The sequence below is a fragment of the Salvia miltiorrhiza genome, unplaced genomic scaffold, assembly GCF_028751815.1.
Source record: "Salvia miltiorrhiza cultivar Shanhuang (shh) unplaced genomic scaffold, IMPLAD_Smil_shh fragScaff_scaffold_143_1, whole genome shotgun sequence".
In the NCBI taxonomy this organism is placed as follows: domain Eukaryota; kingdom Viridiplantae; phylum Streptophyta; class Magnoliopsida; order Lamiales; family Lamiaceae; genus Salvia; species Salvia miltiorrhiza.
Window position 1 is genome coordinate 562,405 of NW_026651418.1, and position 17,401 is coordinate 579,805.

The 17,401-nt window shown below is 35.5% G+C and overlaps 1 long non-coding RNA gene across 1 annotated transcript; it reads right to left on the bottom strand.

Moving 5' to 3' along the window:
• Window positions 1-995: 995 nt before the first annotated feature.
• Window positions 996-3,729, bottom strand: LOC131002542 (uncharacterized). Its single transcript, XR_009094340.1, has 2 exons — window positions 3,453-3,729; window positions 996-1,269 (listed from the first exon to the last, which is right to left on the bottom strand). It is a non-coding gene; the product is annotated as an uncharacterized LOC131002542 (long non-coding RNA).
• Window positions 3,730-17,401: the final 13,672 nt, after the last annotated feature.

Consider the following 17,401-nt stretch of genomic DNA (forward strand, 5'->3'; position numbering starts at 1 on the left):
GGTACATTTGAATGTACCTAAGACCACCTCTTATGCAAATCGTTAATAATATATTTTGAGTGAGGAAGATCCGTACAAAATCCGCATCACGTTTATTGTTATCCTTTAAATTCTAATCTTATCATTTGTGTGCTAATCGCCGGTGCTTAATGTTGAATTAAAGTGATGTGTAATTAGAGGGTTGGAACTCAATTATGTCACATTTTTCCATGACTAATGCACGTGACAGGATTACAACAATTAAAAAAGGTGACTGTGAATCTGTGATCTCCATAGTCAAACTTCTCGCAGAAGTTGTTTTTCCAACTCATTCACCATGATATGGGGATTCCTAATTGATTATTTAATTAATAGGGTGTTTGGCTGAGCTTATAAGCTCTTTCAAAGTATTTGATAAAATAAGTTCTTAAATAACTTATAAGTTCCAAATAATTAAGCTCCAAGAATTTATAAGTTCCTCTACCCCAACTTATTTTTTTATAATCTCATATGCAATAATTATTTTATAAATATTTTCCAACTATAATTTATTATTTTCATCATTTATCACTCAAGTTTATTTCTCTTCGATTTTCTCTCTCTAAAAAAATATTTTCTCTCTCCAGAAAAAAAATCTCTCTCTAGCTTATAAGCTCAATTATCCAAACACTTTAACAACTTATAATCTCTTAAAAATTACATCTTATAAGCTCTTGAAACATCTTATAAGCTCAAAAAACTTATAAATTCTTTAAAATAAGCTTAGCCAAACACCCTCTAAATCCCATTTGAATTCATTTCCCAACAACAATACTTACTAAATGTAGAAGTGATGGGATTCATTATTGATTCGTTCATCGCATTTCAATCCCTTTCCCAACAAATAAAATACTATTATGAATAGAGACTATTGTGCAAGTTGATACATGAAAGAATTTAGTATCTCAAATTACAACAAGTAATACTATGTAGTTAGCAGAAATATTGATAACATTCAAATTAACATGCAGCGAAAATAAAATAATACACATGATACTTTTTCACGGGTTATATAAATACAACCTCCAAATTTCCCATGACCAAAATCACTATGCTAATATATCAACATTACACAGTACAATACAAAATCTCTTGGTGATCAACGTTTACAGATTGACTGTCTAAAATTAAAACATCTATTTATTAATTGTACCTAGAATGTTGATACAACGCAAAATGTTAATCGGACAAATAAACAGTCTGCTACGTACGTTCCAATGGCCTTGATCTTCAATCCTTGCTCTTGACCTCCTGTCAACACAGAATAAAACTTTACAGATTGACTGCTTGAGACTTCTCCGTCAAAACAATACTTGAAAAACTTGTGTCGTGTTCTACACATAAATCATACATTTTAGCATATTTTATATGTTAAGAAGTGTTTATACCGTAGCCCTCTATATATATATATATATATATATATATATATATATATATATATATATATATATATATATAGGGGAGGGCTACGGTAAAAACACTTCTTAAAATATAAATATAAACGTTTTTTAATATACGAATTTTATCCAACAGGGTTATGAATTCATCAAACATAGTTACGAATTATGAAAAATAATTTTTTGCTACCTTTGGGATTCGAACCCTGGACCACGAATTCATCCAACAGGGTTACGAATCAACCGTAGATCTTGATGATCTAAGGGCTGAAAATCATTTATATTTTATACACTTAAAAGTGTTTTTATTCTAGCCCTCCCCTATATATATATATATATATATAGGGAAGGGCTAAAATAAGAGCATTTCTTAAGATATAAAATAAGAATCATTTTCAGCCCTTAGATCATTAAGATCTACGGTTGATTCGTAATCCCGTTGGATGGATTTATGGTCCTGAGTTCGAATCTCAAAGGTAGCAAAAATTTATTTTTCACAATTCATACCTTTATACAGCGAATTTATATGTGTTCTACATAAAATTCATACAATAAAAATTGCTCTTATTTCTTATTTTAAGATGTGCTCTCACGGTAGCTCACCCATATATATATATATATATATATATATATATATATATATATATATAGGGTAAAGTTCTATGGAAACACAAAGTTAGATGGAGAAAGGAGACGCAATATGGTTCATTAGATCAATCTTGATCAAAGGCTGAGATTAAAAGTGAATATACTTAAAATTGGTAAGATTCATATATCCCTAAAATTACTCATTTCCACTTTCTCTCTCCCTCATCTCACTCTCTCTCTTCCGTCCCCTCTCTCATCTTCCTCTCTCTCTCTCTCTCTTCTTCTCCCCACCGCACGAACATCCTCCCACCGCCACGAACGTCTATCTCTTCTTCTCCCTCTTTGCCGCCCCCTGTCACCGTGAACGCCCCAACCCGCGCCGCCTAGGGTTCGAATCCCTCAGCGCGGCGCCGCCTCTTCCAACGCCTTCGATCAGCGGTGGCACTCCAGACCTCAGACGCCACACCACCAACACGGATCTGTTGTTGCTGCTGCTGCTTCCGGAAAAACGTCGCCGTTCAAGGCGACAACCGGCAAGGGAAAGACACAGCGGCTGCTATCTGCTGCCGGGAGAAGACGCAGCGGCTGCTGCTGCAATTCACGCCTCCGTCGTTGCACGTCTGCCAAGCCGCCCTCCATCGCCTCTGCCGCCACGAAGTCTGAAGTCAGCGCCTACCTCTCTGAACTCCGGCAAGGAAGCCGCCCCCTTCTCCGAACTTGTAGGTGGAGTCCAATGAATGTATAATTAATTTTTTTGAACTTGTAGATATAGTCAAATGAACTTATAGTTATATGTTATTGAACTTATTGATTTTGTCGATCCCGAGCGCCTACCTCTCTAAACTCCAGCAAGGAAGCCGCCCCCTTCTCCGAACTTGCAGGTGGAGTCCAATGAATGTGTAGTTAATTTTATTGAACTTGTAGATATAGTCAAATGAACTTATAGTTTTCTGTTATTGAACTTCTTGATTCTGTATATATATATATGTAGAGAGAGAGAGAGAGAGAGGGGGAAGAGATTAATAGAGAATGCTAAATATTGAGAGAAAGAGAGAATGAGAAAAGCGATTTGAATAAGTCAACAAATTTACTGAATACGCTAACAATTTTACTGAATGGATAAATGTGCGGTCATGTGATTTATTCGATAAAATTATTGACTTATTCAGAACGAAATATATTTAATTCTCCATAGATTCGAACCCTATATATATATATATATATTATTTTCTCAAACATATATACTCTTTCCGTCCTCCAAAATAACTTACGCATGGAATTTATAACCATCGCAATTCAAACAACAACATATATAATTTCACACAGCCTGAACACAGAATGTCCCAAAACACATCCAATTCAATTGTCAGAACTACGGTTAGGGATTTGCACCAAACAAGGATCAAACCCTAGCAGATGGGTTGCACAATCAACGAACAAGCTTCGTACCTTGATGTGTCGAACTCATATCGATATGAGAATATAAAAAGTTGAGAATCGCCTGAGATTTGATCCGTGCGAGCTCCGAAAGCCGAATCGTAAGGCTGGCAATTGTGTGTCCTTTGATCTGGCATAAAAAAGAAGCCACGATTTTTTCCCTCGCAAATACAAGTAGCGGCGGGAGATCTAAGGGACAAGCTTGGAAAACAGAAAATTGAAAAGGTTATTATAATAGACTTTTCACACACTATACAATATTCTAATATGGCCTTATCAAACACGTAAACACCTGTATCATGATTTTAACATCTACCACATAACACATTTCTAATATAACCTAACTAGCCCCCTGCCCTTACCATTTCCTTGAGTTTGACTAAAGTGGCATAACCATACTAGACAGTTAAAGACGCCCTTACTTTTCATCTTTTCACCAATTCTAATATTAATTATAATACATTTTCATCACTTTTAATGAATCATTAGTATTAATTATAACACTTTTCACCACTACCAACATACTCAACAATGTTGTGTTAAAACTCATGCCCCTCCCTTTGAAGGACGATTTTGGGTCTTGCGCGAGGTGGTCTACTGCGCAGGGCTCTGAAAAAATAGGGCCCCCAAAATATATAGGTTCATATGTATATATAATCATTAAAATTCTTATAATAGTTAAATGTTTAATATAGCTTAATCCATAATTCCTTTCAAGTTTGCTTGATCTGGGATCGAGCCCTCACGAGTAGGGGTGAGCTGTTCGCAATTATTTTCACCACGCCGCAAGTATACGGTGTAGTTGCAATATAAAGGAAGCAAGGTCGTATCCCACAAGGATTGATGAATTCAAACTTCTAAATACCATTAATAAGTTGTTTTCAATCTATTTAGACAACCAAAGATGAAGAGATATTGAAGGTTAAATCAAAGTTAAATTAAAGCAAGCAAACTAAATAACAAAAATATAAACTTAGTTAATAAATTGGGGAATGACTCAAAGGAAAGTTATCCTAGGGACTAGATTTCGATGGATCGTAATGAACTTCAATTTAAATCAATATAAATCTTGTTATGACTTACTTATCTAGGGCGATCTCCCCACTAGTTTTAGCCCCCTCCCGGACGACTAAAACAGTAGATTACGGGTCATAATTGCCGTCCCCGGTCAATTTCTAACCTATAACTCCCAATAGCACAAAAGATCAATAAGCCCTCACCCACCTCTCAACCTCCCGGTTTATTGAGATGATATGTATCAAACTCCTAATCTATTGTAATTATCCTCTCCCGATTCAAATCACAAATTAGAAATGCACAAAAGGTGGCCAACCAATCATACAAGAGATAAATCTAGGACTTGAAAAGATAACAATAAGCACAATCAAGATATATATTGAACAAAGAAATCAATCCATTACAAATCCATCTAATCTAATCCCTAAGATAAGAGATTTTAGCCAAGCATATTCATAATAAAAGCAAATCTCAAGTCATAAGAAAACATAAATAAAGATATAGAGAGATAGAGATTCATAGACAAATCCTATAATCTTGATCTTCAATCATGTAGTCTTGATGAGCTCCTTTCCAAGTCTTCCCCTTCTTTATTTGATTTTGGTGTTGTTTTTGTGTGTGGAAGAGAGAAAAAATGGTAGAGAATGGAGGCTAGGGTTTGGAATTGGAGAGTTGGGGAAGATGAAGTGGGTGTGTGTGGTGAATGAATGGGGAAAAGAAGAGAAAAATGGAGTTTTGAGGCTAAAATCGCGTTTGGGGTCCACTTGGGGGAGCCCCGCCCTTTTCCCGCGGTCACGGCCCGCGTCCGCGGCCTTCAAACGTGGGGGATGCTCAGGGGACCCGCGGTCCCGCCCCGCGGCCGCGGGTGGTGACCGCGGGTGTCTCCTGAGTTGGGAACAGCTGACCCGCGGTCTTACCCCGCGGCCGCGGGTGGTGACCGCGGGGTACTGGGCGTTTTGCACAGTCCGCTCGTTTTGCTCCGTTCTCTCTCGTCCGGACTCGGATTTGGTCGCCGTTTGCGCTCACGGATTCCTCTCGAGACGTACTTCGATCTCATGTCTTCAAAATCCTCCAATTAATTCTTGATTTTCCCTGAAATCACTCCAAAACTACACCAAGGAATTAAAACTCAACAAAACTCAAAATTGGATACAAACACATATTAGCAATCAATTCATGGGGGAAAATGACAACAATTCATGCGATATTGAGGTACGAAAACCATGTTTGTCATGAGCAAAAACTCCGAAATTGAATAACCGAACCAATCCAAATCGAAATTTTAAAATATGATTCGGTTTTTTCGATTTTTTGGTTCGGTTTGAATTTTTTAAAACCGAACAAAATCGAAAACTTAATTATATTATATATATATATATATATAATATTTTAATTATAATTTTCTAATATCTAATTATTATAATATTTTAATTATATGTTCTTGAAATAAATGATGGGTACTGATAAAATATAGTATAATCTAATTTTGAGCAATTTTTTTTAATCTTATAAAAAAAATTGATTTTTTCAGATTTTTCAGTTTTTCTCGGATTAATTCAATTTTTTTGGTTCGGTTTCGATTTTAATTTAAAAAAAATTCGGTTAATTGGATACTGAATAACCAAATTCAGACCCCTACTCACGGGAGATATTGCGAGAACTTTTTTCTTATTTTGCATTTCTTTATTTTTTTTCTAATTAAAGACCCGGCCTTTTTATTTATGTTGCGAAAATATGATATCCTTTATTTAAAGCAATCACACGTCTTTCTCTTTTTGAAATTATCGAACAAGCTTCTAAATTTTATTATTATTATTATTATTATTATTATTATTATTATTATTATTATTATTATTATTATTATTTTTAGAATTTCTTGCTCTCATGCATCTTCTCTTTTAAAGTTTTTTTCAACAATATCTCAAGTTCAAAGCAACGTGATTGCTTTAAAATTTTAATTATATTTTATATTTTTAGTTTTTTGTTTTCATTAATTATTGTTAAGTGTATAACTAAATTTTTATACATTTATTAAATAATTTAACAAAATCAAATATTTTTAATTTATAAATTTTTTTCAACTACGTACAAAAGGCTCAAATTTAAGAATTCACACAGGGTCTACGTTCTCTTAGGCCCGGCCCTGCTCCCTCCTAGAAAATTATTTGGAGGACGGGAGGGAGTATATATTATTAGTAAAAGAATGCTTTAGTATAATTTTAATTAAAGAAGTGGTCTAAGTTTTGAAATATCCCGAAGAGGAAAAAAAAGACTAGGTAATTTTATGGCAGGCAGAGAAAGTATATATGTAGTCTGCAGAAGCTACAATATTGAGAACATGGAAAGAAATGAGTGATAATTAAACTGAGAACAATACTAATATATGAGATTGATGCATGCGATGGGTGAATCTATTCCATTATTTGTTTAAAATCAGTAGTTGAATATTGTGATAAAATATGATAATTAGTTGTGCAGATCTTTGAGCATATTTTCCCTAATAAGTCTCCTCAATATCTTCCCAGAAGGCGATTTGGGGATGGCGCTAACAAATTGCAGAAGTGGGATTTGTTGGTTAGTCTTGCCTTTAGAGTCGTCAGTTGGAGTGGGATTTACAGGTTCTTCATTATCAATAATTTTGACATATGCCTACAATTATATCAAATATAAATTAGGTCAAAAATTACACAAAAATATATAAGTAGTACTAATAAATAAGTACTTGAATATCACGAAGTACATGAAAAATACCATAGAATCAGAATGAGTCCATGGAGAAGTAGGTGTGTCAGTAGGATTAGGAGTACCCTGATAATCACATGGCATATCAATCGATGTACAGTTCCTAACATTGTCCGAGTGGTGCAACTTACGTTTCTGAGATGCACGAGTTTGACAACCTGTTACATACAATTGATGGTATAAATATGAGTATGGAAGATGAGAATAATAGTACAATACTACAATATATTATTCTAGATCTATACTTTTCGGCCAATGGCAAAAACTTTCGGGCAGTGCGAATGGCAAAAAATTTCGGCCGACGGCAAAAAATTTCGATCACTTCTAAAATTGTTCGGCCTATGCAAAGATTTTTCGGAAATCTCACCTGCTTTCTTGTTCGGTATTTTTTCCTTGCCCTTGCCTTTAGATCTATCCCAGTATCTTTCAATTCTTGCATTCGTTTCACCATGTGTTTTTGCCACTTTCGGATTTCGAAATACAACACCTCCTTTCGGCAAGTTAGGATTTTTTCTTGCCGAGGCATTTGACGCTTCTTTCGAACCATAAACCTCCTCACGCAATGATGTTAGGCGGTTCATAATAAGGCCACACTTATCACTATGCAGTTTTGCATATTCAGCAAGATCATATGTCGACCGCATCAAGTGATTCACAAAGGCCAAACTGGAGATATGTAGTTCCGGATCATTCTCTATAGCGTTGCCGAAAGCTAGATTCATCGAAATTCTATTCTTCACCAACCGAGATAGTCTCGTCAACAAATATTCTTTTGGAATACTTTTCACATTCATAAGATAATAAATCTTGAAAATATGAGAACACAAATATCCCGCTGTTTCAAAAAGACGACAAGTGCAGGTAGCAAGGTCACTTGACCTATTGAATTTAACAACCCTCAGGTTCCCACCAGAGTTACCAGACGACACAGTGAATTCTATGTCATCCGAAGCATAACTTGATGGCCCTTTGATTAAATCAACATTCATTGAATAATTAGCCTCATGCTCCAATTTTCGAAAGACACTTCGTCTCAAGAATTTAGCTGCACTATTCAACAGTTCATTGTTTTGCACAAATAACCCTGGCATTCCTATACAGAGTGCATCCTCTTCAGCTTCTTTTCGCCGCCATTAATTTATACTTCTTCAAACTTAAGCACAAAATCATGTAATGATGTGCTTGCACTACAAAGGTTCTTAATTATAACCTTGTTTGTTACCTCACTACGCGATGTTGCATGTAGGCTGGCACAAAATCGTTGATTTGTAAAGACAGAGGACCACCTCTTTTTTAACCCGTACATGGTATTAAATCATCTATTCTCGGCAAGCCCGTATTCATCAATCATACACATCCATGTTACTTCAAATTCATCCTCAGTGTCACATCCATTCATACAATGAAACCAAGCTTTTTTTAAGAGTGAATTCCCATTCAAGTTCCCAAAATGCGATGGCACGTTTTGGTTGATATGCCACTGACATAGACGATGACTCGCGCTTGGGAATACGGAATTAATTGCATTCATAAGTGTTAGGTCCGGGGGGTCTCGAATAGGTGTATGGGGGGGGGAATACACCTATAGGCTATTTTTAGCTATCTACCAACCTCAATCAGAGGGATCTCAGTCAGAGATAGAAAAGAAACTTTACATGCAAACCAGACACCTGTTTAACCGAAATTAGTTTTGACCAACAGGGTTGACGACTGATACTGAAAGCTCTTCAGTAAAGAGTTATCAGTTAAGTCACTAGAACTTAACTGATCCACGTAAGGGCTTCAGTCGTGTTTGCAAAGATGAAAATGATATATCTCTTCCTTACTATCAGAGGATAGTGAGTCAGATTGATATCATACGCAGCGGAAATTAAACTTAGTTTCGAATAGCCTCGGTGGAGCAGATAGTTGGATTAGGGTTTCTCTTGCTGTTAGTCAGTGTTCAGTTTTATCAATTGAAATAACACAGTTATGAAAGTAAAACTGAAAGCTGTAAATAACACAGAGACTTTTACGTGGTTCGGAAAAACTCTTTCCTACATCCACGGCTGGTTGATCAGACCAACAATCCACTCCGCAAGTGCTTGCCTGGTGCACTGCAAACCGTAAACTGAAGATAAACTCTCTTCAGCACCTACACACCTCGCGTAGGGTTTCCCCACCTACACACCTCGCGTAGGATTTCAGCACCTACACAACTCGCGTAGGATTTCCCTGCTAAGCACACCTCGTGCTCAGACTTCCCTTTCAGAGTTCAGAGTACCTTCCTGAACTCCGAGTCACTCAAACACTCTTATGGGGGAGAGGTTTGAACGAGTGCCAACTATACTTACAAAGAACAAGTTCTTTGAAGCAAGTTTGACCTTTGGCTTCTGGGTACACAGAATATATGCCTAGGGTCTAAGAGAATGTATGTAATCAGCAGTGACTGATTTTGGCTTTGGAATTCTCTTCTTCGATTCAAGCTTTGAGCGGTTAAGCTTTAGGCTGAGTAGCTATTTCGGCAGAGCTTCAGCTTATGTTGTTGAATCGGTGAAGATTGAAGTGATCCTCGAGCGCTATTTGTAGGAGAACTCTTGAATAGATCCGTTGGCGTAAATCGTCCTCAAGATTTCTTCCGTTGGAGAGCAATTCGAATTTGGGCTGAGGCTTCAATCTTCGAGGTTCCTTGTCTGTCTGGAAACGGCTCTCTTTGAAGGACAGGAGATGTGACATCTCTGAAAAGTAGCCACCAGATAGGAATGACCTCTGCAGAGATAAGATATTGAGATATCTCTGCATTTAATGCGGCTGTACTTTGAGCGTACGTGGCTTCCTCTGACCGGTGGAAGATCAGTCCTAGGAGGAATGTTCAACTGATACTTGACTTTAGTATCAGTCTATGGCGCGCATTAAATAATCAGTCTTCAACTGATTCTTCAACTGACACTTCAGTTGGTAACTCCAGTCTTCAGTCTTCAGTCTTCATTCTTTAGTCTTCAGTCTTCAGTCTTCGACACCGCAACTAAACTAGAAACGAACTCTAACACTTGAGTTCAAAACGATTCTAGTCTATTACATTTAAGTCCTATGAATTTTGGTATCATCAAAACAAGGGTTAGGATATTCCATAAGGTTCCCAACAATAAGCCATTGGCATTGATCCGTAAAAATTATGTCCGGTTGTTTCGAATGCATAGACTCCAAGAAAGTGGAAAGTAACCATTCGTAAGATTGGGTGGTTTCATCAGATAGGAAACCAATTCCAAACATAACATTCTTCAAATGATGGTTGACACCAACAAAAGGAACACAAACAAGCTTGTATCTGTTGGTCCGATATGTACTATCTACAGACAACACATCTCCGAAATAATCGTAATCCAAAAAGCTGCGAGAGTCTCTGAAGAAAAAATTCATAAGTCGCCCTTCATCATCTACTTGAAAGTTAAAATAAAAGAATGCCTCACTATTCGACATCTTACTGAAATATTGAATAAGGCTATTTGCATCACCGTTTTCCACTTTTGTCTTCATCTTTATGCCATTAATGTGATTATATGCATCCTTCCGTGTAAAACCACAATTTTGTGGCCCGCCTGACTCCTTCTCCATGAATGCACAAGCCCGAGAGATGCCAATGCCTGCTGAATTCATTGCTTCTATCTAAAGTTTCTTAGATTTAGACAAAGAACGGGCTGAGCGTAACAAATAGGACTGGTCAGAGGGGAATAATTCATGATTGTGATCTTTGTACCAAGACCTCACTTTCCATGGCTGATTACGTCTGCGTGACACCCTTAGCTTTGCCTTACACATGGTCTTTCGATCTTGCTTCTTGTAAGTAGCCATCCCTGTATCCAATGATGTGTTCGTTTCACTCTTACCATGGCAAGAGCAAAGAAATGTTTTGTAACTACATATTCTAGTACCATTAAAGTAACCTTTGTTATCTCTTGTCACACTAAATCCCTTCAGTCTTGCATACTTGAAATATAAAATATGAGCTGCTTCGAGATCTTTCACAGATTTTCCAACCTCTAATACCATCTCAAGTACATCAATCCTATTAAGTAGATCGATAAATTTGCCATAATCATGCTCAACATGTTGCTCATCTTCAACATTTTCCTCAACTTCTTCAAGACTTTGATCCTTATCTCCGTCTCCAACATCTAAATTATCATCACAATCTTCATTTCTATTTTCATCAACACATGTTTCCTTCCTTGACAATACTTCATCTTCATCGCCAACATCATTAGATGAACTCGTTCAAATCATAATCCATCATTAACCTATAATGACACAAAAATCATTCACAATACGAACAAAATTAATTCATATCATTATAACAAGGAAATCACCGAAATAATTCAAAAGCTGCCGAAACATTTTAAAAATTGCCGAAATAATTGAAAAACAACCGAAATATTTCAGGAATTGCCGAAATAATCCAATAAATGGCGAAAATTTTCAAAAATGCCGAAATAATTCAAAAGCTTTAATTATTATATAGAAATCATATATCGGCAGATTTTTCGGCATGATTATATATAATTATTAAAAAATTATACGCATTTGAAAGAAAAAAAACTGCCAAAATTATGAAAAACCATGAAACATGAAACAAGATAAGAAAATCATCATGTTGAGTTTAAAAAAAAAACTTACGAACATCATATTATAATAATCATGAATGACAATGGACGAATCTAATTAGCAAAACATAAAATCAGCAACAACAACCGAGAAAAATAGAAAATAAAAAATGAATTTTCAAACATGGATTAAGAACACAAAAATTCGCAACCAAAAAGGTGATAAAGCGGCCTTTACAAATGATACAACAACCTCACGATTTAAATTCTAAAATTCGAGCTTACGGAGCTTGCGATTTAATTTTGATATGAAAACAATGAAGAGTTTCAAAATGAGCTGATAGATTCGTAGAAAAGAAAAGTAGTCCAAGAGTTTCGTAAATATATCATTAAAACAGTGTCATTCGAAAAAGGGCGGCAAAAATGATAAATTTTAGGTTGGAGGAGGTTTGGCCAGCATAAGTTGCCCAACTCTAATGCCGAATTATAACATGCCCCGAGAACGTAATGATGGCTTCACTGAAGGAGTTAACAGCGTTAACTTAACACTAGAAAAGAAAATTCAAAATTAATAAATAGTGTAAGGACACGTGTCGACAATCAAGATAGAGGGTGTCGAGCACCTTTGTGCGGAGTAGAATTTACCGTGCAACACATATTCGTTTGTATCAACTGTTATTTCAAAAATTGAACATGCAGAAGCAAGAAGACTTGTAGCAATTATTGCCAGAACCAGTTACTTACCCGAGTTCCAAGACAACCAGTACTGCATTCTCTGCCATGCTGACTGGCGTAGAACAGCGGAAGTCACAGCGTTTGATAAAGATTCTGCCCTAGCTTATGCCTCAGCCAATCACTCTGCAACCGCAACAAATTTTCCCTTTAATTCTTCTAGTTCCTCTTCAACTGACTTTATCTGAAGGCCAGTCATCCCAGCCTACAACAACAAAACAAAGTGTTGTGAAAATGTGACGATCATGGATAAAAAAAAAAGCTAGAGAATACAGCTAATTAAAAGTGAAATTAAAGAACCGTACCTGAGCAAGTGTATTGTTATTGATCTCACGGATCTCATCCAACTTCGAATCGGTAGCATCCAACCCCTGGCATACCTCATTTTTAAGATCTTCAACTTCGGCAGCCATCACGTCAGATGTTGTTGTTATCGTATCAACGGCATTTTCAATCCCCCTTGCATTCAGCCTACGAGAGGCGCAGATCTGCAAAATTGAAGGAAGTTGAGTTCAAACTAGCGCAATCAGCCTACGAGAGGCGCAGATCTGCAAATTGAGTATCCAAACTTACAATCTGCAGAAAAGAAAGGAGTATAGCTGTTACCTTCCAACAAGCGTAGATAGCAAGCGCCATGGCAATTACTGCGCTTGCAAGAACCAACATTGCAAAGGAAACTGCGAAAGAATCAATTGCGAAAATTCTGATTTTCAGCGGAGCAGATCAAAATAATTCTACAGTAATCAACTCGATCTTATAAAAAAAAAATCGCTTAAATAAAATATTTCTTATTGGAGAGCATTCTGATGATCTTGATTGTGGTGCATGGGAGTCGAACTCCTTTCTGAAGGAGAAGAAATGACAACAAAGGTTTTTGAAGGCAAATAAAAAAAAAGGGGTTTAAGTATTAACCGTTTGACGCGCCATTAATAACCGCTCGGAGCATATGAAAACGAAACTAACTCCAATAAATGAAAAGTGTTTTTTTCGGAACAAACTAATACTCCCTCCATTTTTTTGGGGTAAATTTGGTTTAAAACCATAATAAATTTCCAAATTTTGATTTTTCCCACAAAATTTCATTCTTGTTTCAAAATACATAATAAATGACTTTTTTTGGAATTTCCCACAGTGTGACTTTTCAGCGAATTTTTTAAATGACGTGGCGCCGAACTTGAATGATGTGGCATATTTAAGGGTTAAGTACCACTTTCCCCCTCAATGTTGACACCCCTATCGCCTTTAACATCCTAACGTTAGGGTTGGCGCTGTTTACTACCTCAACGTTTCAAAACTGAAGAAAAACGCCCCCACATTTTAACGGCCGCCCCAAGCGCAGCTCTAACGGGATCAAGCACCGTTAAAACGTAAGGGGCAATTAGATTGTCATGTCACATAATTTCCATGTAATTACATTGTATTGGTACGTTATTTAAATTTTTTATTGGAATCTGTCATCGTGGGAAATTCCAAAAAAAATAATTTATTATGAATTTTGAAACAAAAATGAAAGATTGTGGGAAAACCCAAAATTTGAAAATTTATTATGGTTTTAAACCAAATTTACCCTTTTTTTTAAGTGTCACATTTAGCTCATTTTTTTTGTTTTTCAATAAATGTCCCATTTCAAAATTTGAGAGTATATTTAGGACATTTTTCCTATTTTATCCTTATTTAATATTTGTATGAATATAATAATTAATTGTATATATGCATTTATTATGATAATATTAATTACTAAGGTTACAAATGTAAAATATCTTATTTTATTGGTATGTGTATTTTGACGGCTGGGGACACTTAATAAAAAACGGAGGGAGTATTTTTATATTTTAGGGAAAAGTAGCATATACCCTCCTATCATACACCCCCCTAACACATTTACCCCCTATCTTTTGATGTTGGGCTGTTAGCCCCTCAACATCTCATAAAAAGTGCAAAATGCCCCCTGTGACTAATGACACTTAACACCGTTAAGTATTTTTTATTTTTTATTTATTTTTTTTAAAATGGGTCCCACTAGTATATTTCTTAACCAAAACAGTCTCCTGCTATCAATGAAACCGAAAGAGACCAAAAACAACCTTAATCAATAATTAAGAACTAACAATAAATTTGTTTCAAAAAAAAAAAAAGAATACGTACGTTGGTCCCACTAATATTTGTAGCGGGAGTTGAACAACCATTTTTCTCACATATCACTTGCAAAAACCCTTCTCCTTATCCCTTTTGCTTGGAGACTCCATTGTTACTCAAAACTAGTTTTGCTCCCGTGCGATGCACGGTAATAGTTATTTAACTAAATTATTAAAAAGTATAAGTAATTTATAATTTTGAAGTTGAATGTCTTTTTATATCATACAGCTATAACAAAATTTGTAATATTTTCATAACTTAAAAGATAACATTAATAATTTTCTAACTTATACATAAGATACATCTCACTAATACTATAATTGTTCAAATAAAGATTACTTTTATAGTTGTATGTGTGTCAAATCAATGACCAATATCTCAATTAACAACATATTTTTATCAACGATCATTATTAGCTTGTTAAAATAACCACCAAAATATTCATATATTTTTTATTTAAGGTTGCTACTAAGCAAAAAAGATTTTCTAAAACTTTTTTTTTTATGTATATTAGCAAAAAAGATCTTCTTAAACTTTTAATGAATAATTTTTACTCATTAAGAAAATAAGTCTATTTAATTGAGATAAATAGATATATTTTATTCAACGTGGACGAGGACAATAGAGATGAGAAGAAGTTAGATGATTGTTTTGAGCACACCAAAAATTATACTCTTTTTTTGTGTGTATTTATAATTTTTTCTAGATAAATTAAAAACTAAAATGAATTAATTTAATTAAAAAAAATGAATTAATTTTTTTAATGAAATAACTTGAATGAGGAAAATGACATAAGATAATATAAAGGTTTAAGATTTTCTTAAGAAAGTAAATGATTTTTTTTAATAATTCAATGAAAATGAAATTATTTTGAATAACATTTTCACATTCTTGCTTTCACGCTTCATAAAAAAATTGATTATCTTCGTAAGTTCAAATTGTAATAACGAATTTAATTGTATTTTTAAATTTTTTAATCCTGCTCACATCTTAATTCTTATTTTTCTGCTGAAAATTTATAAAGTTGATAACAAATGTAGTAAATCACTTGTCTTGATTGAGAGTTGTTATACTCTATAATGTCCTCAAAATTTTAAATGTGAAAATTTAATCTTTTATGTTCGTGTATGCGAATGACAAATTACTTTTAATGAACTAATTTGATTGCATATAATATTAATATTATGAGTTATTTTGTTTAAACAATTATAATTTAGAATGTTTAGATGTTTTTGCCTCTTCTATACTATTATTAGAGAATATACACTCATATAGCCATATTGAGCAATGAAACTCAATTTTCGGCCACCCATCTGAAAAAACAAATTATGGCCATTTTTTATAATTTCGGTCCAAAATACCCTTGACCACCGTGAATCCAACTCTACTCATCCCAACCTCGTACACATGACTCTCCCTTTGTCTCTTAAATACGCTTTGCCCCGCGAATCCTACTCTACTCAGCCCAACGCAGTTGTTAAATTTGTAATACATATATTTACTAAATATTTTACATTTACTGGACATATGTGATCGTTTATACAAAAATAGTAAGATTTGGGTAACCAAATAATATCATTTATACGATTTGAGTCAAGATACAGGTCAAGATTTGGGTACGGGGTAGGGTTGTAATCGAATCGAATCGAAGCGAATATCAACATATTCGATTCGTATTCATGAAATGCAACTATTATTCGATTCGTGATTCGATTCGAGTTCGAATATTAAATTTGATTTGTTATTCGATTCGTTGATATTTTCGAGTTATTCGATTCGATTCGTTGTATAATAGTTCCTTAAATTGTTTTTCCGAATATTCGATTCGAGTATTCGAATGGTATTCGATATGATTCGATTCAAAAATATTCGATTCGAAAATATGAAGTGAAAAAAATCTGGGTTCGTAATATGCCTCCAATTTCACAAAACTTCCATGGATCACCATTAAACTAAAATCTGCAGCTTCCTTCAGCAAAAGCAACAGTAGAAAAATGGAACGGCAAAGTTCACACAATTTTTGGATACAAACATTAACATAAAATCGAAATTGGAAAACAAAAATCAAACCCAATTTGATGCAGGCGGCGACACGGCGCGGTGCAGATGCAGGCGCGACAAGCGGCGCGGCGACGCGGTGCTGGCGCAGATCTTCGGTGGGGGCGCGGCGACGCGGTACAGGCGGTGTGGCGACACTGTGCAAGCTCTGGAGCAGGGCGGCGAGCAGACCTGCGACGCGGTGCAATCTCTGGAGTAGGCGGCGATGCAGATGCAGGCGGCGACACGGCGCGGTGCAGATGCAGGCGCGACGAGCAACGCGGCTCGGCGACGCAGTGCAGGCGCAGATCTTCGGCGGGGGTGGGGCAGAGAGCGATGGAGGCGACGATCGACAGGGCGGCGCGGCGACTTGCGTGGGGAAGAAGAGGCGGCGCAGCAATTTTTTCAAACCCTCAATTGCAATTTTGAAATGGGGAAGAAGAGGCTACACTCTTTAGGGCAGCGACGCGGCAGGCTGCTAATTAGATTTAGGGTTACACTCTTTTTTTACTAGTATTTTTTTTAAAGAGAGGGTTAAAAAATGAGATATTACAAAAATAATAATTTAAATATTGATATTCTATATATATAGTATATATACACAATAAGGGTCAGAATTAAACATTAAAAAAATTTAATTAAAATTATATATATATATATATATATATATATATATATATCGAATCGAATATCTACGAATATCGAATCGAATATCAA